The following is a 25,640-nucleotide window of genomic DNA, read 5'->3' as shown; positions in this document are numbered from 1 at the left end:
TTCGATGAGCCTGCGCGTATGGCATCCGCAACTTCGGAGTTGCTGCAGCTACGCCAAGGGGCACGCCCATTGGCAGAGTACGCCCTTGAATTTCGCACCCTGGCATTGGAGGTTGGGTGGCATGATGACGCCCTACGCGGGGTGTTCCTAGAGGGTCTCACGGCAAGAATAAAAGATGAGATAGCCGCCCGAGACCTCCCCGAGGACCTCAACGCCTTAATCGATGTCGCCGGGCATATTGATCGGCGCCTCCAGCAAAGGGCCAAGGAAGGAAGTCCCTCGTGCCGGATGATTCCCCTGGCGCCCGCCTTCGCTAGGCCTCTGGTACAAGCTGCCAAAGGCACCTCAGCACCCCCGGAACACTCCACGGAAGAACCGATGCAGTTGGGACGTACCTCACTATCCCCTGAGGAGAAGAGACGCCGTCGAGCACTGGGGTTGTGTCTGTACTGCGGCGGGAAAGGCCATTTCCTGAACCAGTGTAAGGAAAGGGCGGAAAACACCAAAGCTTAGGAGATCTGGGGAGCTACTTCTAGGCTGTCTTACTTCTGCTCCTCAATGTACAGTACCGATAACCCTGAAGTACCTGGGAGGTTCGTTCGAAACCTTGGTCTTCATTGATTCCGGGGCTGGGGGGAACTTTATTCTCCAAGACCTAGTGCAACAACTCCAGATCCCCACACGGCCTCATGTACTACCGCTACTGATCACCTCCATCCGGGGCACGGTGCTCCCTGGCCACATCTCGACGGGTACTGCACCAATCACCCTGCAGACTGGGATTCTGCACACAGAGAATATCTCGTTCCTGATCCTTGAAAAAGCGGTCCATCCTGTGGTTCTTGGACTACCTTGGTTGCGGCAGCACTCGCCGGTGATCGATTGGGAGTCCTTACAGATTGCCCAGTGGAGTTCTCACTGCCTTCAGGACTGCGTTAAGGTTCCTCAGATCTGGCAAGTAACTCTGGCACAGACGGACCTGTTACTACCGGCTCCTTACGAGGAGTTCGCAGACGTCTTTTCTAAGGAGACAGCAGAGATTTTACCGCAACATCGTCCGTTCGACTGTGCAATAGAGCTTCTACCAGGGACCACGCCACCCCGAGGAAGGGTGTATCCCCTGTTTCACCCTGAGACTCAGACAATGATGGAATATATCACGGAGAACCTCACCAAGGGATTTATCTGTCCCTCCAAATCTCCCGCTGCGGCGGGGTTCTTTTTCGTGAGGAAAAAGGATGGGTCTTTGAGACCCTGCATCGATTACCGGGGTCTGAACGCCATCACTAAGAAGGATCGTTATCCACTGCCCCTGATTCCCGAGCTCCTGGATAAACTTCATGTAGCCCAAATCTTTACCAAGCTGGATCTAAGAGGAGCATACAACCTGGTCCGGATCCGTCCCGGGGATGAATGGAAGACAGCTTTTAACACCCGGGACGGGCATTACGAGTACTTGGTAATGCCTTTCGGTCTATGCAATGCCCCAGCTGTCTTCTAGCACTTAATGAACGAAGTGTTGCGGGAAATGCTGAACTCCTTCGTCATCGTGTACCTAGATGACGTTCTCATTTACTCTAAGGATGTGAACTCCCACCGTCAACATGTGAAGCAAGTGTTACAGCTTCTCAGGGACAATCACTTGTACGCCAAATTAGAGAAATGTCTATTTGAAAGAGAATCATTGCCGTTTCTGGGATACATTATCTCCGCAACGGGATTTCACATGGATCCAGGAAAGGTGTCAGCCATTAAACAATGGTCACACCCTGGGGGGCGCTCTCGAGCAGCGCACAAGATGGCCGCCCATATCTAATGCTCTGAGCATCCTCGCTCCCTTATTATAAATATGAACGAATCGACTTCATCTTTTCCAGTGGAACAAACTATATCTTTTATCTGAAGCATGGCTGCCGCTAAAACAGGGAAAATCGAGGCTGCTTTTGCCTCTGCAGCCGGCACGAAGCGACAGAAGCAGGATCCTCCAACGCCGGACAAGGCCAACCCTGCGAAAAACATGGCGTCGGCGGATTTAGTACTAACGGAGCTCAAGCAGCTTAAGGATATGCTTCAATTAAACATCAAGACCACGACAGCAGTACGATCCGATCTGCAAGCACTATCAACCTGGATGGATGGCTTTCAAACGCGGCTCGATGATACTGAAGCGCAGGTCTCCTCTTTGCTTCTCACTACTGCGTCACTCTCAGGCCTCACTAAGGAAATGGTGCAACTCAGAAATGATGTTGAAGATCTTTCTAATAGGAATCGCCGCAATAATATTAGAATCTTGGGGATCCCGGAGGAACTAGAAGGTAATGACCTCCTCACTTTTCTGACAAAGCTGATACCAACATGTTTGCAGATAACTTTTGAGCATTCTCTGGAATGCTCAAAAGTTGATCAATCCCTCCAGACCTCTAAAAAACTCTAAATATCCCAGACCGGTTATTTTTAAAGTTCTGAGATATCCACAAGTATTACAAATTTTCGCTGCGGCACGAAACAAAGCTCCGGTAACATATGAAGGTCATGTTATTCTTTTTATTCCGGACTTAGCTAAAACTATGGCGAACAAGCGCAAAACATTTTTAAGCATGCGACCGTGCCTGCAGGCTTTGGGGGCACGATATGGGCTCCTTTATCCGGCCCAAATGCGGGTCACTCATAATAATCGCACTACAATCTATCAAGATCCTCAGGAGTTGGACATTTTTTTGTCTTCTTGCGATGCTTCAACATCGATGGTGACCTGAGTAACGTGCCACTTCACATACGTTCTGTACTGCTGTGCTGGATATTAAGAGCAGTAGACGCTCAAGCCTTCTTTTTCTCTTCAAAGATGAACATGGGTCTTTTTTCTTTTCATCTTTAGTGACTACTTTGAGTAGCTGGGTGCTCAACCCCCTGGACTATTAGTATGATTGGTCAATACTCCTAGTTTCAGCAGGAGCATGGACCCTTTCTGTTCCCTGGACCGTCTGGTATATTTTGTTGGACTTCACATTAATTTGTACTGAGCACATATGCTACAACCCTGTCAAGGGAGCGAGGGATATGGGCTGTACTCTAGCCTGCCTTGAGGCTCATTTTATTTTCTTAGCGATTGTGTGAATTAACACTGTCCTTTATTGCACTGCTTTAGTCCCGATTGAAGTATAGATGGGACGCTGTGTTTTTCTCTCTTTATATTTTTTCACTTTTTCTCTTTATTCTTCATTTTTTTTCATATTTGGGATACCATCTGCATTTTCTACAAGCTGCTTACTAATTATATGTGGGAGAGATGTTAGCAGATCTTTGACGAAGCAGTATTTCTTTTCTAGGATATAATGGCGACCATCATCTCTTCTTTCAAAATAGTATCCTTAAATGTCAACGGTTTTTCGCACCCAATCAAGCGAAAGAAGATTCTCACATATTTACAGTCCCTTAAAACGGACATTGCACTTCTGCAAGAGGCACACTTGTCTGTGGTGGAATCTCTCAAACTTAAACAACAATGGGTTGGTCAAGTCTATTATAGTCCAGCGGCCAAAAAAAAAAGGCACTGCTATTCTCATCCATAGGAACCTTACAGCTTCTGTTACTGAACACTTATTCGACCCGGATGGAAGATGGAATCTCATTCGCCTTACTATTCAAAATGATAAGTTTACTATTCTTAACATATATGCTCCTAATGCTGACAATCCAGACTTTTTCCAGGAAGTGTTTGTGAATTTGTTACAACCTGACGCCTCTTCCTATATTATAGGCGGTGACTTCAACCAACCATTAGATCCTATTTTGGATAAGAAGTCCGATGTATGACCTTCCATCTCTAAAGCTACAAGGACCTTACAACATATCCTCTCTACATATGGTCTGGTGGAACCTTGGCGTTTGATCAATCCCACTGGCAGAGACTATACATTATTTTTGTCCTCTCACTCATCATACTCACGCATAGACTTTTTTCTCATCAATAAGTCCTTAATGCCATACGTCATGGATACAATTATCAATCCCATTCTTGTATCAGATCATGCTGCTATATCATTGACCTGTGAATTAACTCATCCGAAAGTGGTACATAATCAATGGCGGTTCAATCCCATACTATTGGAAGAACCTGAATTTAAACCTCTTCTAGAACAAAAGATACAGGAGTATTTTCATCTTAATTCTACAGGTGACGTCTCTACTGCCACTGTATGGGAAGCATCCAAAGCGGCAATTCGTGGGGAAATTATTAGCTTCTCCATCAGACGGGCCAAACGTCAAAAAGCAGAGCTCCTCTCTTTACAAAGACAAGTTGCTCAATTGTAGTCGGAGCATATTCAACACTCGTCTTCTGTTTCTCTGGTGGCCTTAATCAAGGCACGTTATCAATACAACCGTTTGCTCAGCTCTCAGGTTCAATTACACGTTTTTCATTCCAAAGCACAGTACTATGCTGGTAATAATAAATGTGGGCATTTATTAGCTTCTTATTTAAAAAGGAAGTCATAATCCAAAAGAATAACCAAGATCCTCTCCTCCTCTAATAAGATACTGTTTAAAGATTCTGACATATTACAAGCTTTCAGCGACTTCTATGCTGACCTATACCAATTGGAAATATCACCATCGTCTGGAATGTTTCAAGAATTTTTCTCCAACCTCAGTCACCCGACCTTGACTCAGGCGCAAAAGGAAACATTGGACATGCCTATCACCGCTGCTGAAATCGAATTGGCAATTAACACACTAGCCCAGAAAAAATCACCTGGTCCAGATGGTTTTACAATGGATTTTTATCGCTCCTTTCAGAAGATCCTTCTCCCACACATATCCAGTTACTTTTCTTCTTTCCTTCTTAATGAGAACTCTGCTACCTCTTTTTCACAGGCTTGTGTAGTTGTACTCCCAAAGCCAGGTAGAGATGAGACCCATATAGCAATTATTGGCCTATTTCATTGCTGAACACTGATTATAAAATATTTACCAAAATATTAGCTACCAGACTGTCCCGTATTATGGGTCTGTTAATCGACCCAGATTAATCAGGCTTCATTAAGAACCGCCTGATAACGAACAACACTCTGACTTTTTTTCACATCCAGCAAGTAGCTTTTTCCTCCCACACACCGGTAGTAGCGGTATCGTTAGACGCAGAAAAGGCTTTTGATCGTGTAGAATGGCCTTTTTTATTCATCGTGTTACGGTGGTACAGCATAGGCCCTATCTTTTTGCGCTGGATCCAATATCTGTATACAGCGCCACAAACATTCTTATATATAAATCAGCAAACGTCCCCGGCTTTTTCCCTTCATAGGGGTACGCAACAGGGTTGCCCCCTGTCGCCGTTACTTTTCAACCTGGCTTTGGAACCCTTATTGTCTGCTATTAGGCAAACCGATAATATTCAAGGTGTCTCAGTTGGTTCTACCGTTTTTAAACTTTCTGCATATGCAGATGATGTTCTCTTATTTTTAAGGGACCCGGAGAGTTCACTCCCTCACTTATTTGATTTAATTTCTACCTATTCTTCCCTGTCGGGATACAAAATTAATTGGCATAAAACGGAACTACTGCCGCTTAATTATGTGGCCTCTACTTTAAATTTTGCTAATCTTCCTGTCCAGGAAAAATCTACGAAACTTAAATATTTGGGTGTTCAATTCTTCATGGATCCGCAAGAGACGATCATAAATAGTGAATTGTGTGTAATTCAATCCCTCAAAGATCTTATACTACGCTGGTCTCCACTTCACCTTACATGGTGGGGCAGATTGGATACCATCAAAATGATACTGGCCCCTAAAATTACCTATATTTTAAATATGATTCCGATCTTCTTCTCCCCTGAATTTTACAAACAGATAGATAGATTGCTAACGCGGTTCTTGTGGAATAATAAAGCCCCACGCATAGCCCTACATAAATTTTAAAAAAGTAGGGATCTCAGTGGAGTGAACTTTCCGGATTTCTATTCTTATCATTTGGCTTTTATGTTACAGCAAGGTTCGTATTATTTTGAATTTGATTGGGAGAGGGACGCTCCTCAATGGTTACTTATTGAGAAAGAACAAATTGCTCCATTACCTCTATTTTGTTTCCCTAGTATGACTCTCACCACGACTCAGTCGGCCAAACATATTCTACGATCCCTACATAGAGCCTTCTTGGAAATAGATGCCAAGTGCCCAGTAGATTCCGTGGGATGGAAACTTTCTAATCACTCCCCCCTATGGTGCAACTTGCTTATTAAAATAGGAGATAAGTCCCCTTCCTGGCCAATATGGCATAAGTGTAATATTTGGTTGGTTTCCTCTGTTGTGCGGCAAAGGAAGATGGTATCTTTTTCATACTTATCTACTACATATGGGCTTCCATCCACTCAGAAATTTGCACATCGACAACTGCAAGCAGCCTTACAAGGTTATCTATTACGGTCTTCCTGGTCTGATAACCCTCCTTTCTTATGGTGTTTTTATCAGAAATATGGAGATCATGGGCATTTGGCTTCTCGCTTATACAAGTTCATTACAAAACTTTCCTTCTCTGCCACGAATACCTTGCAATTGACATGGTCCTCAGATTTGGGATTAGAGATCACCCCCTCCATCTGGAATTATAGTTGGTCCATTTCAGCTCGCATCTCACTCTCCTCCAGTTTGACACAGTCCTCTCTTTTTACTCTTCGTAGAGTAGTTTGGACTCCCTGGAAACTCCATAGAGCTGGTATTTTAGACTCTCACAAATGTTGGTCCTGTGCAGCTCCTAATGCCACCTTATCGCACATGCTTTTTGCTTGCCCCTTCATCATCTTATTTTGGCAACAGATATGGGTAAAGATTTCTGTTATTTTGAATCTTGATATTCCTATTTCTTACTCTATTGTAATATTAAAAGGGGTGCATCCATTAATTCAACTGCCTTTACCATGTCGGAAACTACTGGATTTTTTATTAACCATTGGCCAACATAATATTTTGTCAAACTGGAAGCGCAGTGATTTGCTGTCTGAATCGTTATGGTGAAACACCGTTAGTGTATACACTAAATATGAACGTGCCATGGCTATCAAATACGGTCGCTTAGGTAAATGGTCACAAGTGTGGAAACCGTTAGACATCTATATTAATTCTCTATAATGCTTTTTATGTTTTGTTCCTTTGTATGCCTCATAGGGGTGTGCATTCGTTTTGAACGCATATGTAAAACGCAACTTTTTTTTTTTTTTAAACTTAAAAAAGTGATGATGCGCAACGCATTGCGATTTTCAACTTATTCAACATAGCTATGTTGAATACGTTGAACCTAAATAAACACTTAAACCCCCCACCCTCCTGACCCCCTCTCTTTTTTCCTTTTTTTTTTCTTTTCTTTCTTTTTTTCTTGCTTTGTTTAGGTTAAAGGAGGCTCGTTCTCCTTTATATCGTCTGTTCTCATATCTTTTCTTTCTTTTCTTCTCTTTATTACTTTTTTTTTCTTTTTTTTCTCTCTTTCTTTTTTCTTATAGTTTGTGGCATTAATAGATTATAATGTAATTTCCTTTTGTATGGGACACTATAGGTATTCAAGATGTTGTAACCGAGTAGGTTTTTCAAGTTTTCCAATTGTGAAGTGTCTATTGTCATGCCATTGTATTCTTTTGCAAAACTTCCAATAAAAATGTTATAAACTTAAAAAAAAAAAACAATGGTCACACCCCACAGGCCTCAAGGCCCTGCAAAGTTTTTTGGGGTTCGCAAACTTTTATCGACACTTCATACCCCAATACTCACACTTAGTAGTGCCCCTCACGTCACTGACCAAGAAGGGCGCGGACGCTTGAGTATGGTCCCACGAGGCTTGTCAGGCCTTCGAGAAACTCAAGGATGCCTTCTTGCTGGAGACCTGCCTTCACCACCCGGACCCCCTTCGCCCATTCATAGTAGAGGTGGACGCCTCCAGCGTAGCCGTCGGAGCCGTGCTGAGTTAAGATTCGAGTTCTGGTCGCTCAATGCCCTGTTTGTATTTCTCCAGGAAGTTTAGCCCCGCTGAGTGCAACTACAGTATCGAGGATAAAGAACTCTTGGCCATCAAACTGGCCTTTGAGGAGTGGAGACACTGGCTGGAGGGGGCCAATCACCCCCATCACGGTATTTACAGATCACAAAAACCTGGAGTTCTTATGCTAAGCTCAATGACTGAATCCCAGGCAGGCCCGCTGGTCTCTGTTTTTTAACCGGTTTGATTTTATACTCCGGTACCGGCTAGCTTCAAAGAATATCAGGGTGGATGCCCTTTCTCGCAACACTATCTTGGAGGAAAAGGAGGAGCCACCACAGTACATCATTGACCCCGCCAAGATCGCCAGCACCATGGTAACTGCCTTGGAGAGGGTAGTCGTCCCACATAGGGACCACAAGAAGGTCTTAAGGTGGGCCAATGACTCTCTCGCTGGGGGACATGCGGGCAGGGAGAGAACTCTTGACCTCCTTAACCGCTACTATTGGTGGCCCAATGTAAAACGGGATGTTCAACTCTACGTGGATTCTTGCCCTACGTGTGCCAGGCAGAAGCCTTTGAATGGGCATCCCTGGGGACTCCTGCAGCCCTTACCGATACCTGCCGAGCCATGGACCCATATTGCCACCGACTTTGTGGTAGAGCTGCCACCCTCCAAAGGGAATACGGTTATCTGGGTCACGGTGGACCGGTTTTCTAAAATGGTCCACCTAGTTCCGCTGCCTAAACTTCCAACAGCGCCCGAATTGGCGATGCTATTCGTCCAGCACATCTTTCGAGTTCACGGCCTCCCACAAAGCATAGTGTCTGACCGTGGGTCCCAGTTCACTGCCCGGTATTGGCAAGCCTTATGCAAAAAGTTCGGGATACAGTTAAACATGTCTACGGCATTCCAGCCTCAGAGCAATGGGCAAACAGAAAGGATGAACAGGTCATTGAAAGTCTTCCTTCGTAGCTTTGCAAACGAGAGACACGATAATTGGACAGCGCTACTCCCATGGGCTGAGTTTTCTTATAATAATCACTCTCACTCGGTTACCAGGAAATCCCCTTTCCAGGTTGTGTTTGGACGACAGCTCAGACCTCCAGTTCCCATTCCTACACCTGTTTCATCGCTGGCAGCACAATCTACAGCCCATCTGGCACATAACCTCTGGAGAACTATTCAGCAGCAGCTCTCGGAAGCAGCAAAACAATCTCAAAAAGTGACCGATCGTCATCGGCTCTCAGCTCCAGTCTTTTTACCTGGGGATAGAGTCTGGTTGAGTGCCAAGAATCTTCACTTACCCGGACTGTCTCGGAGATTGGCACCCAGGTGTTGTGGACCTCTCTGAGTGGCAGAGAGGATAGGGCTGGTATCATACCGACTTCGTCTACCCTCCAAGATGCGTGTCCACAACGTGTTCCACGTATCACTATTAAAACCAGTGGTATTCTCCAAGTTCCATCATCCGGAACCGGAACCACTCGCTCCCATGGTACAAGACGATGCAACATATCAAGTGAGCGAAGTATTAGACGTACGCTTTCATCGTCAATGATGGGAATACCTTCTAGCCTGGGAGGGCTGTGGACCAGAGGAGAACACCTGGGAGCCCGCTCGGAATATTTTGGATAAATCCTTCCTGCTCCAGTTTCACCAAGACCACCCTGGTAAGCCCGGTCCCCTGCGGAGGGGGCGTAAGAGGAGGGGTACTGTTGCGGTTCCAGTCACGCACCTCGCGACCGGACCCTTACCTTTGTTCCCCCACAGGGCGCCAACCAAGCCGCTGGATCTCCCGGGCCCACTCGGGCCTGCATCGCGGCGTCTCCATGAGGGAGATGACGCCGAGCTCCACTGACCCCACCCCTAGGGCACGCGCGCGCGCAGTGGGCCTCCTTTTAAAAGGCCTCTGGCGCGAAAACCTGGCTAGCCCCCTGCGATGACGTCAGACGCCGAGGGGTATTTAACCCCAGCATCTAAACCAGGAACTTTGCCTTGCAACGTGGTCGACTCCTGTGAGTAGCTAGTTGCCTGTTCCTGCTCGTCTGCCTACCTGATCCTGCCTGTTTTTTCCTGCCCGTCTGCCTGCCTGGTCCTGCCCGCCTGCTCCTGATCACCTGCCTGCCTGATCCTGCCCGCCTGCCTCGAACCCAGCCTGTCTACTCGTCTACGCCTTCAGCCATCTGCCTCGAACCCAGCCTGTCTACTCGTCTACGCCTTCAGCTGCCTGCCTCGAACTCAGCCTGTCTACTCGTCTACGCCTTCAGCCGCCTGCCTCGAACCCAGCCTGTCTACTCATCTACGCCATCAGCCGCCTGCCTAGAACCTGGTCTGCCTTCCTGACTATGCCACCCACTGCTCTCCTAAGTCCCAGCGGCCCGGGTCCCTACGGGCTCCTCCCAGGGGGACCGCGGGCTTCCAGGGTGAAGACACCTAAGTCCCAGCATTCCGGGCCTCCACAGGACTCTCCTGGAGGGGCCATGGATTTCCAGGGTAAAGAGCCATCCTCCTGCAGCGGCGGTACCGCCTACCGACCCACACCACCAAGCGGAGACCTACGTCAGCCCCTCTCCATCGATCAGACCAAGGATCCACTTCCTGATTCCCAATACAAACACAGAGTTTTGTCTTTTATTGTACAGCTGTTGTATACCACCAGAGGTGGCAGTAGTGAGTTGATCCAGAGGTAGCAGTCCAGGGACCCTCGGCAGAGGGAACCCGTCTCACCAAGATGGTATAGGAGTATCCAGGTGTAGGTTACCCAGCACAGCAGAGCTATAGATGAGATAGACTGAGAATTAGATTACTCACGAGATGGTAGCTGTAAGGTTGATGATTCCACCAGGCAAATGTAGATGGTAACAGGCACCAATGCAGGGAGAACAGGCCCTCAAGGAGCGAGTACCTGATCCCAGTAAGGCACCTGAAAGAAAGCAGAGGGCCCCCGAGGAGCAGGTACCAGATTAGAGTATACCCCGAAGGGCAGAGAGGCCTTCCAGCAGCAGCAGCAAAGAAGCAGCAGAGTAGCTTAGACCAGACGAATCCAATCCTTGCTAACTCAACGAGCTAGCAAAAAGCGTAGGCTAAATACCCGGATGGCGTGATGTCACTCGAGGAGAACGCCCCCGAGGCCATGACGTGGATAAAGACGTGGGTGGTGTGCGTGCGTGCACCCTAGTAGGCCCTTAGGAGAAACATGGCATGAGGATTTGCCATAGCCATTCCGGGGACATCGGTGGATGCGGCTTGCAGACGCGGTGGCAGCCATCTTCCCAAGGCTAGCAGGGAGAGCATAGAAAAAGGTGAGGCACAAGGGTCGAAGCCATCTGAGATCGAAGGATGCAACAGTGGCAAATCAGCTGGTGTCCAGCATGTTGTGGCACCGGCTGACTGCCCTGACCCCCCCCCCCCCCCCCGCGGAGTTTCTTTCCCGGACCCAGAGGAAGCTGCTAGACTTCTTCTGGACTGGCAAGAGGTACTGGTACTCTGCAGGTGCTCTGGCCCTTCCTTTGAAAGAGAGCAGACAAGGCCTTGTGTGCCTGAAAAGCCAGTTACACACCTTCCGCATTCAGACCCTGCAGAGATTTATGTATGCGGGGACACCCCCCCCCCCCCTCCCCTGTGGCACCACCTGGCTATTTTCTTTTTCACCCAGGTGAGCAACTTGCAGTACCATTGGTTGCTTTTTACTCAAGTGAGAGGCTTTGTTCTCGACATTCCCATCATTCTATCGAGGCCTTTTAAGTCCTGGTGCATGGTCTCCATGAAGAGGAGGCCAACTGTCCCCTCGTAGGTCTACCTGGATGAACCCCCTCTCCATATCCCTGCTCTGGGTGTAGGGAGGTTGGAGTCCCCTGAGGCATGCAGATGGCCTATCTCAGCTGGAACCATAAATGCTGTCACCCCCGGTTGGACGATCGACATGCATGTTTTCAATAGACCAAAGCGGCACGGCGGATGAGATCAAGATATTCCTTACAGTCTGCCATAATCCAAATTTCCATCCAGGACAGAGCACCAACTTTCTTGTGCACTCTATTGGGGGGGGGGGGGGAGTTCTGCAGGTCGGAGGTCCCCACCAGTGTTCCATGCCCCTTCCTCCAGACTTGTGTATAGACCTTGTTATCAGAGATCCCCCTCTCTCTGCTCAATCCGCTCCACTCAGGAGGCTTAGTAAACTGTGGGATTTACCTGCAGCCCATTTTGTGATAATACCAAGGAGAGCAATTTACTTCCTCATAGTACATACAGTACAGTACATTGCCCTCTCCTCCCGCCCAGATACAGTTGGAGGACTGTCATCGGGGGCAGGGAAAGACTGGAATGGAAGGCTTATTACAAAGCACCTATATCCAAGCACAGAGGGGATTTGAGTTGGCGCGTGGGGCCATCTGTACAGATCACACATTCAAAGTGGTCTTGCCCTCACCGGCACTATGCCCCCACTGTCAAACCAATAAAATGGTTGCCCATGTCTACTGGTTCTGCCCTTACCTTACTTCTTTTCTTAATTTTTTAAAGAATTTATTATTTACATTTTGGTTGTTCTTTTCCCCAGACCTACTAATCTATGGATGCACCCTACCAAAGGACCCAGCAGCACATAGCCAAGTCCATCTCACCAATTATCTCCTGACTGAAGCCTCCATCACCTGGATCAGGGAGGTGAGGTGGGCTGGTGAGGAACCAGCTACATGCTAAACACTATTTAGGTCCCTGGTGTGCTCACGTTTGCATGCAGAGCACTTACATGCAGTTTTCATGACTGACTGGGCTGTAAACAGTGTTCTCCCCTTCTTCCTAGGCATACCCTACTACTTAACATCTAGTTCTTTTTTTTTTTTTCTGCAAGGGTGCAAGCCGTGTCTGTAATGATGAGCTAAAGTACACTAATGGGCTTTTTTTTTTTTTTTACTGCTAGTGCTTCCTTTCTGCCCACGGACAGTGTACTTTTCTTTGAACAGACTGACAACTTTTAACCTTCCTTTAATTTTAAATTTAGAGAAGGTCAAAAAAGACCAATTACTCAAAAGCCAAATTTCGAATAACCTCGACAGCGATGCTTTTCTTGTATCTCAAAAACATTATGAGATACCTCACTTTTGATAGTTGAACATGCTCTCCCCTTTTCCATGAGTGGCACCATGGGTTGTGAGACCATGCTTCACTCTTTTTTTGCGCCCCGCCCCAGAATCCAACCTTAAAAATAGGTCTAGTCTGGCTGCTACACTGGCGCAGCAGGGCACCCGGAGATTATAGATTATAGGTGTTGCCGGGTCTGCAGGCCAACGCCTATAATCTCCGGGTGCCCTGCCGCGCTAGTGAAGTCTCTGTGGCAAATCCGGAGAGTTCCTAGGGATGCTTAGGAAAGAGTAGTAATACAATGATTTGAACTCTTTTTTTTGCTTCCATTCTTATAAGTGCTGTGTCTCTGCTGTCAGATCCCAGGAACTGGAGATTCCAGAATAAGAAATCTTTAAGAAAGTTTCTAATTAGCATCTAGAAATCTTGATAGCCCTGCAGCCGTGCTCATTTTTTTGGATCAAGGAACTGACTCATGCACGTTGCACGGATGGCCAGGTAACCAGCTTATTAATTTGACATCTTTGATTACAAAGAGGTGGATGCTGTTCGGTGCTGGTGGAAGGCCTTTGACTATAATATTAATGCAGCATAAGTTCTTAATCTGTAAGTATGCCTCAATAAGCTTTATCTGACCTGGCTGACAAAAAAAAAATAGAGTCTTTTATATCTAAAAGAAAGGGAGGGAGAGAGAAGATAGTTAACTCACTAACACTAGCAGACCTGTTTTGACAAAGAATCCTCTCATTAAAGAAAACTTGGTAGGAGAACATGTATACCACCACAGTAATTTCTATAAGCCTTTTTCTGTATTTAACTGATTCTCTCAAGCCTAGGACTCTAAGGGCCAGCACTACATGAAAAGAAATGAATTCTCCATGTGTTTTGGAGGTTCAGATATAGCTAGGCGAGGGATGAAACCTTAGATGAGAGATTTCCTTTTACTGTGGGAAAGGTAAAAACCTGTCTGACATTCTCAATAGCATTAACTCCTTACCTATTTCTAATCTTTTTGATGTTTTTTTTTTCCTCACTAGTTTTCAGTTACCACATCATCAGTGTCCTTAGGTTCTCCTTCACAGCAATGTTTTCTTTCTTCTCCTGCTGCTTTTGTTGAAAATGGTTGCCAGTGGCCCATTATTGCAATTCTGTAATTCCATGTCATACTCCGGGCCATGAGGGTTGGAAGGTAATCATTTCTCTATAACTTTCTCTGTTGGTCCTGCTGACAGCACTTTTCCTGGCAAAGCTGACCTTATTCTAAGAACTTCAGAAATCACAGCAGCAGGTAACTTTATACAGTAGTTCCGGTATGCAATAGTATTTACGGAGGAAAGGTGAAAAGTAAATTTTTATTGCAGTATATGGTATAAGAGCATTCTACTGAAAATACACAGGCTCATGAACATACATTAACATGGGCATTAGTTACCTCCATGGGTAATGTAATTACCCTTTGTGGCTTTAGTAGGCCATGCTAAGTGGGACATCTAGGTAGACCCTTCAAAATAGACAAGAGCCTTCGGGCCCACTATTTCCATGCAGACAAGGACACTGGGGCCCATCTGAACTTCCATCCCCCATCCTCACATTCCAACCAAGCAGATATTGGTATCTGTGTCCATCCAAACATCACCCCTTATAAGTAGAAAAGGGCCTCTGGGCCCCCTTCCCTTCCCAACTGATATCACTTCAGGAAGTTTTTCAAAATGTTTCCAGGAGGATGAAGCGGAGTTCATTCTTGTTATCAGTGTGAAAATCAAAATGTCACTGCTGACAATCTCACTCACATGCAGCATGTTTGATTTTTAGGATCAATGGCATTTTAATTTTGGTGCTGACAGGATGGATCTCTCCCGCTGGAGATGATTTGGAAAATTTTAAGTATGGATTTGGGCTGGAGGGGGAGGCCTGGAGGCTTATCTCTGCTTGGTGGGTAGGGAGGGATAGGTCTGCTTGAAATGAGGGTGAGTTTGGAGGCCATTGTATGTCTGTAGGGGACTGTGGGCAGGTATTTCATTAGCTACAGAGGTCCATAGGTGATATTTGGGGTACAACATTAGCCCTTCATCTGGTAAAGCAGACTTTTTGCTTACATAAACTATTCAGTACATTAATGATCATGCTCTCATACAGAGGCTATACATTCATATATATCATTCTTTCCAAGACCATGGGTTTTTGACCAGCATATCCTTCACCCACATCAAAACAGTGGTTTACATCAATAAGAGCGAGCAGTAAAAGGTGACGGGCAAAAAGGCATGCAGAAAAGGCACCGCCAAAAAAGGGCACAATTTATGAGGGCGCGCCATAAAAAAGACTCGTTTTAATAGAGTCCTGGATTGATAAGGGCACGCCCGTCGCCCTTTATTGCTTGCCAACATTCCCAATACACGCCCATACCCCCCCCCCCCACTCAGTGATCCAGGACAACCCCTCTCCGCACCCCTCCACTTGGCGATCCAGGAGGGCCAAGTGGGGTGGGGTGCAGTGGAGCCGCTACAGGGAACTCCATGGTGCTACATTAATAGCTGTCCTCTGCTAACATTAACAGCTGTTCCCTATACGTACCCGGATCAGTCCAAACCATGAGTTATGCCTCCCTTCCAGCAGGTGGAGACAAACTTCATAGGCACCCTCAGTTAAGCCAGTGTGCCTCCTGTATCCCTTCAGTGTTTCTCTGTCTCCAGCAGATAGAGGTTGTGCAAACCCTGCAGTCTTGCCCTGTTTCTTGGGTGTAGGCTATCCCTTAAGTTTATCTAAAAGTAAACTAGCTATAAGTTCTGAATCAAGCAAGTTTAAAAAAAAGACAGTTCTACTGAGAGAAGTTTTCTCTATCCTCCCAGGGGGTTGTTAGATCCTGTGGGGTCATCCTTTTTGGTGGCAGGTTAAAGGAGCTGGGGTTGGTAACCCTGCGGGGCTCCAGGCAGATAAGAAGCAGGGTAAGTGATTACTGGTGGTCCAGTCCCTCTATTATCCCGGGCTGCTTTGGCGTTTAAAAAAAAAAAAAAAAAATCGAGATGCCGCGGCCATCTTTGTGTGTAGCATGTGGTAAAGCCACCACATGGCTTTCTAGAGCTGGGATTTGCTCCCAATGTTTACCCGGTGGGGAAGGCAGCTCCTTTTCAGGGTCCGCAGCACTGCCCAAGCCTCGAGGGGCTTCCAAATGCCCTGCTCAGTGTGATTTCATTGCTGATCCCTTTTCCCTCAGTGCAGGGACAGCAGCCATCTTAAGCACATGTGCAGCAGCTCAGGCTGATGCTAGGGGGGAGGAGCTGTTTCCTCCAGCCCTGTCACCGGTCCCTGCCAGTACTGATGATTTGTTTGATCAGGACCAGGATCTATTCCAAGGGACACAGGATGTTAATTCTTTTTATTTTTCTTTAGATTTTGTCCTCCTTATGCACAAAGCATTTTTGGCTTCCAGGTGTCTGCAAGCTGCTGCTTTGCCTGTGAGACCTGTGCAGGGACCGGCTCCCAAGGCAGCTAAGCGCACGGACGGACCCGCATCTTTACGGGTAGCCAAGTTAAAAGGCGCTGTGGCTTCAGATGGCTCTGCCGCCCCAGTGGTGCCGGGACATGCGGCGGCTGATGCAGGGGCCTCTCCGCCCCCCCCCCCTCCCACGGGGGGGGGGGGGGAATTGGATGAGGATCAGGGGAAACAGAATCCCCTGGATGGCGATGACCGCCTGTTTCAGAGAGAGGAATTAGAGCCTCTCATTCCTGCAGTTCTTTCTGAGCTTGGGGTGGAGCTCCCCCCGCTTGCTCTGCCACTGGACTCGGTGGACCCAGTCCTAGCGGGATTTCGAACACGGACCCGGGTTTTTCTGGTCCATGCCATGCTGCAGCAGCTGATGACCAGGGAGTGGGATGCTCCGGATGCTGGTCTGTGGGTTGGACGAGCCATGGATAATCTTTATCCCTTAGTGGATGATTTTTTGGATCTGTTGCGGTCTCCTAAGGTAGACACTTCAGTTTCGGCAGTTGTCAAAAGAACCCTCCTCCCAGTAGCAGGCTCGACGGCTCTCAAGGACCTGCAGGACCGCAAGCTGGAAGTGCTGCCCAAACACATTTTTAGGTGTCGGCCCTGGGTGTCCGGGCGATGGTGTGTAGCAGTTATATGCTGCGTGCGGACCTGCACTGGGTACAGCAATTGCTCACATATTGGGATGATCTCCCTCCGGCGGAGTCTGAACAGGCACAGAATTTGGCAGCTGCAGTGGCATATGGGGCGGATGCACTATATGACCTGATCCGCACTTCTTCTCATGCTCTGTCATCGGCGGTGTCGGCAAGAAGGCATTTGTGGCTCTGGAACTGGTCAGCTGATGTTTCCTCCAAGGCCCAGCTTGGTGCTATGCCGTTTAAAGGGGGATTTTTGTTCGGGGAGGATTTGGAGCAGTTGATCAAGTCCCTGGGGGAGAACAAGGTTCACAAATTGCCAGAGGACAGACCAAAACCTCCAGAGGTTTTCCTTCATCCCGCTCTCGCTTTCGGGGACAGCGAGGATTTTGGCAGAACAGGCAGCAAGCAGCCAGTCCACGGCAAGTAGTACCCAGGAACCAAGCCTTGTCTTCACCCTTTCGAGGGCATAAAGCCTTCTGAGAGGGTGGTGCCTCTTCCACTCCTGCCTCCAAGAATACACAATGAGATAGAGCCAGCCCATCCCTCAATCCGTCGGGTAGGGGGTCACCTGTCCTGATTTTACGAGGCGTAAGCCAACATCACTTCTGATCATTGGGTGCTAAGCATAATCGAACGAGGCTACGCTTTGGAATTTGCTTGGCTTCTAAGAGACTTCTACCTAATATCTCCTTGCGGCCAAAAAGTCAAATGGCAGATTGTTCGTCAGAGCGCCTACTGGTTCTGGGAGCGGTGAAGCCGGTCTCCCCAGGGCACTGGGGGAAAGGGAAGGACTCCATTTACTTTGTAGTTCCAAAGAAAGAGGGGTCCTTCCGGCCGATTTTGGACCTCAAGAAGGTAAACAAGTCTTTCAAGGTGCCACACTTTCATATGGAGTCCCTGCAATCCGTCATCATGGCTGTACGCAAGGGGGAATTTCTGGCCTCTCTGTATCTGATGAAGGCATACTTGCATATTCCCATACATGAAAATCATCAAATGTTTCTTCGATTTATGATCCTGGGAATGCATTACCAATTCTGTGCGTTACCCTTCGGGCTTGTGACTGTGCCCCGGACATTCACCAAAGTCATGGTGGTGGTGGCGGCATTTCTCCGGAGGCAAGACCTGCTTATTCACCCATACCTGGACAATTGGCTTATATGGGCAAAGTCCAGGGATGGCTGTGTGGAGGCGATCCACAAGGTGCCCACTCTTCTGGAATCCCTCAGTTGGGTCATCAATCAGGCCAAGAGCAACCAATTTCCCTCCCAATCATTGGAATTTCTGGGAGCCAGGTATGACATGACAGTCAGGGAAGTTTTTCTTCCGCCGGACCGGAGAAACAATCTGATGGACCAAGTTCAGCACTTGTTGGATCTTCCCTTGCCCAAAGCCTGGGATTATCTTCAGGTGCTCGGTTCGATGGCATCCACTCTGGAGGTGGTTCTTGGGCTTTTGCTCATATGAGACAGTTACAACAAGCATTACTTTCCCAGTGGGATCCCAAGTTGGAGAATTTTCAGTTCCCTCTACCACTCACCAATCACGCCAAGTCCAGTCGAGGGTGGGGGCTTTGCCCGCACAACCTGTCTCGAGGAATGGATCTGGAGATTCCGAGATGGACAGTGATGACTATGGCTGGGGAGCTGTCTGCCAATATCATTCTGTGCAGGGCAGTTGGTCCCCGGAGTAGTCTGGATGGTCGTTCAATCGCCTAGAGACCAGAGCGGTTCTCTTGGCTTTGCAACAATTTCTCCCACTCTTCCACCACCAGGCGGTTCAGATTCTCTCTGACAATGTGACGATGGTGGCCTATATCAACCGTTAGGGAGGCACCAGAAGTCAAGCAGTAGCCGACGAGGCAGAGCTGCTCATGACTTGGGCGGAGCAGAATCTTGCAATGCTAGCAGCCTCGCACATCGCCTGGAAGAACAACATACAAGCAGATTTCCTCAGTCTGAGGTGCATAGATCCAGGAGAGTGGGAGCTCTCGGATGAGGCAATGGATATCATCTCACAGGTGGGGGACTCCTCACATGGACCTGATGGTGATGAGGGACAATGCCAAGGCTCCTCACTTCTTCAGAAGAGATCATGGCACAGAGGGGGTCGATGCACTAATGCTTCCCTGGCCAACCTCAGTTCTCCTGTACATGTTCCCTCCTTGGCCTCTGATGGGCAAGGTGCTTTGCAGGATATAGGGTCGCCTGGAAAGGGTAATCCTAGTGGCTCCCAAGTGGCCCCAACGTCCGTGGTTTGTGGATCTCATCAATCTGGTCGTGGAAGGACCGCTGCGGCTCGGGCATCTTCTGCGTCTACTCCATCAAGGGCCTATATATTTCGACCAGGCAGCTCGCTTCTGTCTAGCGGCTTGTCTTTTGAAAGGAGGAGATTGAGGAAGAAAAGATATTCAGAGGAGGTTATCACTACCTTGCTACAAGCCAGAAAAGCATTTACTTCCCTCTCTTATATCAAGGTATGGAGAGTTTTTGAGACGTGGTGCCGGGAGAGAGAGATTCTGCCCAGGCACGCTACAATTGCTCAGATGCTAATTTTTTTTTTGCAAGATGGTTTGGACAAGGGTTTGTCCTTCAGACTTTCAGATCATTTGTTTGTCTTATGGAGCGGTCCCAAGAAGGAGCACAAGGCATCTAAAACAATGATTGCTCGATGGCTATGAGACGCCATATCGTCTGCATGCATTTGTAAAGGGAGGCCAGTTCCTGAGGGCCTGAAGGCTATTCAGTTCATTCGCAAGCAGCTTCATGGGCCGAATGCCAGTTGGTATCGCCTCAAGAGATTTGCAGAGCTGCTTCTTGGAAGACACTACATACTTTTGCTCACCACTACCGCTTGGACATTCAAGTGCCCAGAAACTTGGCAGTGGTGTATTGCACGCGGGCCTTACGAGGTCCTACCCGGTTTAGGGAAGCTCTGGTACATCCCATGGTTTGGACTGATCCGGGTACATACAGGGAAAAGAAAATTAGTTCTTACCTGATAATTTTTGTTTCTGTAGTACTACGGATCAGTCCAAATGCCCACCCAAAGACTGGGAATGGGTAACAGGGTGATCTATACAGTCCGCGTGCACAAGTTTCATTTGCATTATTGCAGCATACAAAGAAAGAAAGCTACAGTTTGCATGTTTATGCATTCATGTTTACAGTTCTGTTCTTGCTTGATTCATTGCTAGTCCTATTCTGCTTTGATATTCGAAATACTGAAGGGATGCAGGAGGCACACCGGCTTAATTGTGGGTGCCTTTGAAGTTTATCTCTGTCTCCACCTGCTGGAAGGGAGGCATAACCCATGGTTTGGACTAATCCATGGTACAACAGGAACAATAATTATCAGGTAAGAACTAATTTTCCTTCCTCCACTAGGTCCACTGTTGATGTAGTGGTGGCAAAGCTCCCGCTACCTGCTGTCCTCCGCTAGGTCCGCTGTTAATGTAGTGCCATGGACCTCTCTCTAGCGGCTCTACAGCACCCCTCATTCGGCCCTTCTGGATTGCTGAGTGGGGGGTGCGAGGGGGTGTCCTGGATCGCCAAGTAGGGGGTGCGGGGGTGTTGAGAATGGCAGCGAGTAGTAAAGGGCAACAGGTGCACCCTTATCATTCCTCACTTCTGTTAAGGCGAGCCTTTTTGTGGCATGCCCTTTTTTTTTTGCTGTGCCTTTTTTGGCATGCCTTTTTGCCCATCGCCCTTTATTGCCCGCCCTTATTGGAGGATCCCCCAAACAGTGACCTATAGCAGTGCTTCCCAACCCAATTTAGAGGTGTGGTTTTCAAGGTTGCCACAATAAATATGCATGAGGTAGACTTACATGCCCTGGGTCTCTTTAATATGCAAATCTCAGGCATGTTCACTATGAATATCCTGAAAACCAGACTGGTTAGGTGTCCTTCTGAAACAGGATTGGGGATTGCTGACCTAAATCATAGGAAGCCCTGTTCACTTCCTGCTTTTTCAGCACAATACAGGGACATTGTTCATTGTCAGACATGTAGTCTTGGGACAGGGAAAATATGTACAGTTCCTGAATGTAACTCATGTTGAGCTACCACTGAAAAGGTGTGAGCTACATCAATAAATAAAGATAAAGACATGCAGGAAAACAATTGATACTCTCCACTCTAATTGTATAGGATATTATTGGTGGTTCTTTAAAATGCTCATGTAGTTTAATAATGTGCCACATTCTCAGTAAAATGATCTTAACTTTATGTGATCTGATAGAAAAGGTTTAATCTGCCAGGGAGATCTATTATTTTACCTTAGAACCCATTTCTGTTTTTTCCTTAAATCAAGTTCTTAAATGTTTTTTTTTCTTAATGTTCCTTCCTAGGCATAAGATTCATACCACAAGTCTATGATTCTCGAACAGTAGGAGATTACTTTCTTTTGGTTACATTGGATGTTAAATTGCTGTGTGCAAATATTCTAATTCTATAGAAATATGCCTTGGGGATTATACTAGAACATTAAATAAAAGAACTAGCATCATTCATATTTTGACAGACTTTGTATGTGATCTGGCAAAGCTGGTACTTTTAAAGATTTTTTTTCTTATTTGATAAGCTTTAGTATAAAAAATTTAGAAGTCCATGCTATAGCTAAAATCCAACTGCAACTGGAATTAACTATTTTTAATCCACCTTGTAAACATTATTTGGTAAAAAGTAGAATATAAAATGTCTAGAAATTCATAAAATAAAAAAGTTTATACTTGGCCAAGTTTGAAGCTACATGGCTTACAAATCCCAATTTACAGAAAGGATTACTGGGGGTCCAACTTCAACTGCTATGTGGCTCTACTAGTAGACCAGATAAGAGACTTATCCAACCAAGAGGCACCCATTGCCCTGTGCCAGATATTCAGCAGTGCCACTTAACTGGATAAGTAGTACTTATCCGGCTAAGTGCCATTTTGAATATTGGCCTCAACATGGCAAAAAAATAGTCTATTAACTATATATTTTTAACATGCTACAGTGATTCTAGAGAATTCTTGTTTTCTACAGTGGTTCAACAATTGTGATAAATCAACTGAAATTTAAATCTCATGTACATAGCAATTATGTTCTCTTTGACTATTTTAGTTGAGAGACATGAATCAGGGATTGACTCAACTAGTACTTGCAAGAAGAGTATGGACTATAATCATCTACACAAACAAAAACTACTTCCCAGTGTACAAAAGCAAAAAAAGTTAGAAAAACAACTGGTGCAAAAAAATATATTTTCATCTATTGAATTTTTCTTTTTTATTTCTGAAACTACTACACATTGTTGCTCTCAGAGAATCAAAGGGTGATCACTGTCTCAACCTTGATGGCTTGATAATACCATATCAATAACACTGCACTGTATATCTGTGAATGAATGATGATCACGTAAGCAATGATCCAGCAAAAGTGCATTAATATGTTGCTTAGATAAACATTTATGTTCATATAAACAACATTTAGCTGATGGTTTAAGACAGTCAATCCATTGTTGTTCTAAATGAATCGAACGGTGAACCTAAGCAAACATCAATGCACTTTTGTTAGATTTATTGCTAAATACATTGTCTCCCTCTGGACTCAATTTTGCCATTGAATGGAACCGGATTTGGTGATGTTCCCATTGCTGAAAATAATACATGGCAGATTGCCGCTAAAATGGTGGAGATATATAATTTAATTGCTGGGCTATGAATCATAATGGAGCGTCTATCTTAAACTATCAGCTCTCTTTCAACCTATTAGCACTGTTGAATGAAGTAAGACTTAATGATGTATTGGTGTTATGAGTGATGAATGGATAATGAAATGACTGAGTATTTGATTGGTTCATTTTGAAATGCATTTTGCTGATTGGTTCTAAGAGTTTAAGGAGCAATCTAAAAAGCTGCCCTTTCCATAAGTAGCCACTAACATATGTTAATGAAGCTGGATGAAGACATTTCGCCCTGAAGCAGCCTCAGCAAAACATATTCTGTCATTGTTCTTCTTCCGATAAATACTGCATATGGTGTTTTTATATAGACTTTTTCTGATAAATATTTTTAAAATTATGAGCTGTTCAACAAGCTTTATTGTGAGTTTTGTTGGAGGTTTTTTTTCTATGATGGCAAATGCAGCCGCTGTTAAGCACAGGCGAATCCTGTGAGAACAGCATTAGCTGCCTGAGGTTTTTCCCTTTCTAAGTTTTTCACATGCAGTTTATGTGCAGTGTAGTAGTTGCATAAGTAAAAAAGAAAAATTAAATAGATTTATCTATTAGTTTTTGCACCAGCTGGTTTTCTGCCATAATAATCTATATTTCTCTAGTTGCCATCCAAGGCATTTGAAGATCAATCTCCCTCTCCACTTAAGGTGCTTGAATACCACTAGTGTAGAATATCAACATTGTGCAAAGGGAATGGATCAAAGATTTTTGGAAGAAGGATATCCATAGCACTATATATTTATTTACTTTTTTATTTCAATATTTCGAACCTGCTAGTCCTAAAAATACTTGTTCTTAGTGGCTAACAACTAAAACAAACATAAAAAAAGATAAAAGTAGAACCAAAATACTGCTATATATATATATTTGGAACATTAAAGAGTTGAATAAGGAAATAGTGAACTATTCTTCTCATGCTGCCTTATGATACAAGATATACTGCTGGTTATACTTTGAATGTGACCTATGTACTTTAGGCAAAAGAATTATAGTTGATGTCCTTGGCAACTCCAGCATTTTTGTCCATCTTCATACAGGCCAGGAGCTCAGCTATCATGTCTTTCATCTCCTAATCAGGGGGTTATTTTCCAAAGGGATCGCATGCGAAAAGTCCCTTTTTGCGTGCGATACCTAGATCAGGGCAGGTTCTTGGCAGCGTCCGCACCGGAAGGGGAGGAGTCGGGGCGGCACTGGAGCGGACACCACGAAGACATCGCTGACGGTGAAAAGGTAAGGCTCTTATCGCTGTCAGTAATGCGCCCAATAGCACCAGCTTTCACGGTGGCGCTATTGGTTTGCGAAAGCCAGCAGCGATCGCACCACGGTGGTGCGATCGCTGCCGGCTTTCGCAGGCCCACCCCCCGCTTCGCCCCCCTGCCCCCCAGTACTGCGCGATAGAAAATCTATCCTTTAGTCACCTTCCTTCTTCAGTTTTTTTTTTCTGGGCCTGTCTTACTTCACTCTCCAAGTCCTCTGTTTTACTCTTATCATACAACTATCTCTCACTTTTTGAGGTGACAGTCTTTGATACCTCATGGTTACGCTGATTGTTTTGAAATCTCTACTCCAAGTCTTCTCTCTCCTTATTTCATTTTGTACAGTTTTTCTCAGTGGTTTCAAGACAGTAGCTATTTCTTTGTTTTTATTTGGTGAATTAAAGATCTTAAATTTGCATCATCTATTCCTTGCAGCTTGTCTATTCATACTGTAGCCTTTTTTCCTGTTTTTTAATGGGTTTTGTGTACCCTCTAATGTTAAATACCACGTTTATTGAATAGAAGAAGCAGTACATTTTCTCTTGTTTGCCCCCTCAGGAATATACATGACTGTAGTCAACCCCCTTAATGTTTTCATTAAATTCTGTGATCTGTTTCATGCTCCAGTGGTCCATGAGCAGGTTCATTATGGCAAGGATATTAGCTTTACCTGAAAATTATACACTATCATTACCACCATCATTAAGCCTAATGCTGAGAATAAAAGTGGACACCTTTCTATACTGGTGTTAAGCTCCCGCATCACTGGTCATGCACCAAAACACTTCTGTAGCTTCTGTAGCCAAGTTGGCTCTGTGGGGAAACCAGCAAAGTCACAGTTCAAAAGCAGCTGCAATTTCTCTTTGCCCTTCTGGCACAGTATTTTGTAGAAAAACTATGCTTGACAAACAAGAGCCCTATCTATCGCAGGCTCAAAACTTTGGAATTCACTCCCAGTCCAACTAAGAATACAGCAAGATAAAAGTAAATTCAAAACGGACCTTAAAACATGGTTGTTTAACGTGGCATACAACGATGTGGAAAAATAGCCAGATTTTTAGTTTTTACATCATCCTTGGGGACCTTAAGTCTATCTTGAAACTATATATTTATATTTTAAAATTTTATTTGTTTAATATGTATATTTTTACTCTGTCTTTTAGTAATTTTATCTTTTAAGCTATTTCTCTATGCTAGTAATTTTATTTTATTTTACTTATAAACGATTGTAACCTTCTTATTATATTTTTATTGTAATGTAAACCATCGTGAAGGCTCCCGCTGAGATGACGGTATACAAATAAAAATAAACTTTAAACCTTAAACCTTAAACTGCAGTTTCTAGCCTGGTGCTTTTCCAGATAGTTTCTGTATAGCCCACACTCGGTCATCTGCCTTCCTTCCTCTTTTCTTTCTGTACATCTTTTAACTGCCTCACCTGGGTTTCTTCAAGTGAGATCAGAGTATTTGCCCACCTCAGCCACAGGGTTCCAT

Source organism: Rhinatrema bivittatum, chromosome 3, assembly GCF_901001135.1.
Source record: "Rhinatrema bivittatum chromosome 3, aRhiBiv1.1, whole genome shotgun sequence".
NCBI lineage: Eukaryota > Metazoa > Chordata > Amphibia > Gymnophiona > Rhinatrematidae > Rhinatrema > Rhinatrema bivittatum.
This window is presented reverse-complemented; position numbering follows the sequence as displayed.